Below are 3194 nucleotides of genomic sequence, written 5' to 3'. Positions count from 1 at the left end.
AACTCCTGGCCTCAAGCAATCCTGTTTTAGCCTCCAAAAATGCTAGGATTACAGGTGTGAGCCACCATACCCAGCCTTCTGAACCACACTTAATCACAATACTGCCTTTAGATCTTTTGTTACTTAGACTAATAAATACCCTTTCTTTTTCATAATAGTTTTAGATAGGCAGAATCATCTGAATTAATATGGTGATCTAAAGGGAAAGCAATGTAAAACTAGAATTTACTGATAAACTTAGCTGAAGTTGATGAGTGCCATTTCAAACTCAGCCATCTTTCATAGTGTTACCACTTGAAACGGCCACGAGTAATAAAGGCTAGAAGCTAAATCAGCCCATGTCTTGACATTATTAGATATCAAATGCTATTTAATTTCTTTTAGTGGGATAGCTTGATAATAAATGGATTTTACTAACTTAGGCTGGGCTAGTCATGAATTAGAACTAGTTATGATTCTAACTTGAATCATAATTCAAGTTAGAAATTAACCTTATTTGAAAACAGCTCTGTTCAGTTTCCCTTTAATTTGCTGAAGACTTTGATAAAGATGATAGGATTAAATTTAAATTTCAGAGGAAATTATCAGCCATGGTTAGCTTGAGTGGTCATCTACCTTAAAGGATGCATTCTGTCAAAGTTGTAGACAAATTCCTTAAGGATTTTACCTTCTGGTTATGTGTTGACAAGGTGAAATCTGTCATGGCTTTTTTTTTGAGGGGGGCACTGAATCTTTGTCACCCTCTGCAGAGTGTCATAGCATCATAGCTCACAGCAACCTCAAACTCTTGGGCTCAAGTGGGCTCCAGAGTAGGTGGGAATACAGGCATCTGCCACAACACCCAGCTATTTTTGAAGAGGAGGTCTCCTCTTGCTCAGGCTGGTCTCAAACTCCTGAGCTCAAGTAATCCTGCCTTGGCCTCTCAGAGTGCTAGGATTACAGGGGTGGCCCACCATGCCCAATTCTAGCATGGCTTTCTTTACAAATACTTTTGAACAAAATAAACCTCTTTCCCCAAACTAGAACTTCAGGCTTAATGTGGTGACCTAAGTGCCTACATTTGACTTTACCTTCCTAAAAATCCAGACATGATGAAAGAAATGTGAAACTTAGACTAAATCCATAGCAACCCCAAAATATGACAACAAAAAAGTTGTCTTTGCTCCCAAAAAATGTACATTCTAGTGGGAGAGACAGAAAACATACAAGTAAGGCCAGTCAGGGTGGCTCACACTTGTAATCCTAGCACTCTGGGAGGGCAAGGCAGGTGGTTTGCTTGAGCTCAGGAGTTTGAGACCAGCCTAGCAAGAGCAAGACTTCGTCTTTATTAAAAATAAAAAAAACTAGCTGGACATGGTGGTAGGCACCTGTAGTCCCAGCTACTCAGGAGGCTGAGGCAAGAGGATTGCTTGAGCCCAAGAGTTTGAGGTTGCTGTGAGCTATGATGCCATATCACTCTAAAGGGCAACAAAGTGAGACTCTGTCTCAAAAAAAAAAAAAAAGGAAGAAAACAACTAATAGTGCAATGAAGAAAAAAAGTAAATGGAGTAGAGTCTTAACTGAGCGTGATCTGAGAAAATGGTATTTGGGCTGATGCCAGAGTGATAAGGAACAAATGAAATGAAGATTGGGGAAAGAACAAGTGCAAACATCCTGATGGAGGAGGAAACTCAGTGTGTTTGAGGATAGAAGACTCTAACCAGAAGCATGGTAGAAGTTTTCTGAGAGAGGAGGCAAGTTACTTAGGGTCAAGTACAGTGGGGAACCATTGAGGTTTGCAAATGAGGAAATGGGTGGAGGCTAGATTACTATCTCTAAGTGGTATTTGCAAATATGTGCGGGCACTGGGGCAAGAGCTATTAAGTATTTTGGACCTATCAGTACAGGTAGAATATCCACCCACGAGACCTTTTTTTGAAAAGCTCAAAGACTAGATGATAACCTGTAGAGACTTCTGAAGAGATCTAGTTCTTTAAGGACTCTACTTTAGAAAATAATCGTATACATATTAGTTGAAATCGAGTCTCCATTTTAAGAGCAGGGACCATGCTTTGGGCACCATGTATGGCTCTTTGTAGCACTGTTAAATTGGACAACTACCCAAATTTGGAAGCACACAAAATTTCATGGTGGTTATCTTTTGTCATAGAGAAATGTTGTACATTACTCAAAGTTCTGTGATCTGTGAAAATGCCTGAATTTGACTTAGTTTGTTTTTGTGTTTATTTAGTGAAGGGATGAATGTCGAATTTTCAAGCCTCACAACTTGTCGAGTTGATTGCTACCACCACAGCTCTTACTCCACACTTCCCCTGTCCTTCTGCAAGGAGAATCCCAGAATTCTTAGTGGGCAGAGAAGCGAAGGGGACTCACTCCAGGAATTTCACTGTTGGAATTATTTTTAGCTTAATTTTTTACACTTCCTCCTCATTGAATTATATGATTTCAAGACTTCGGAAGTAGCCTCGGCTCGGCGCCTGTGGCTCAAGTGGCTAAGGCACCAGCCACATACACCTAAGGTGGCAGGTTCGAATCCAGCGCAGGCCTGCCAAACAACAATGATGGCTGCAACCAAAAAAAAAAAAAAAAAAAAAAGAAGTAGCCTCAACCTCCCTCCCCAAAATCTGGGAAGAAACCCCTGGTCTGAATGAGAAAGCATGGGGTAAACTTGGAATGACAGAATTAGATTGTGTCCTAAGCCTTTTCTTTATGTTACTAAAATTTTTAAATTGCTCTGAATGTCCATTTTCAGAGCATTTTGTAGGTGTTAGGCAGTTAATTCTGCAGATTATATAAGCATGTTATAGCTGTGGAAGAATTAATTGCCTAACACTTCGGAAGTACTTTGGGATTTTTAAAGAAGGCCTTTAAAAGGCAAAATGTTATTTTTGGTATTCTAGATATATAAATGAAAAGGTTAGACATCATCTCTTATACTATAAGAAGTAGAAAATCATGGTTTGTCATCAAAGCCTCAAAAGCTTTTGGTGTCTTTAGAAGATGTTCTCAGATTCATTCAGCAATACTCATTCACTAATTTTTTCCCCCTCAAACAAGCACCTGTTTTTAAGAAGCAGGTGTGTGGCTCCACGCGTGTGGCTCAAGTGGTTAAGGCACCAGCCATATACACCTAAGGTGGCAGGTTCAAATCCAGCCTGGGCCGCCAAACAACAATGATGGCTGCAACCAAAAAA

The sequence above is a fragment of the Otolemur garnettii genome, unplaced genomic scaffold, assembly GCF_000181295.1.
Source record: "Otolemur garnettii isolate 467f Iridium unplaced genomic scaffold, OtoGar3 scaffold00001, whole genome shotgun sequence".
NCBI lineage: Eukaryota > Metazoa > Chordata > Mammalia > Primates > Galagidae > Otolemur > Otolemur garnettii.
Note: the sequence above shows the minus strand (reverse complement) of the source record.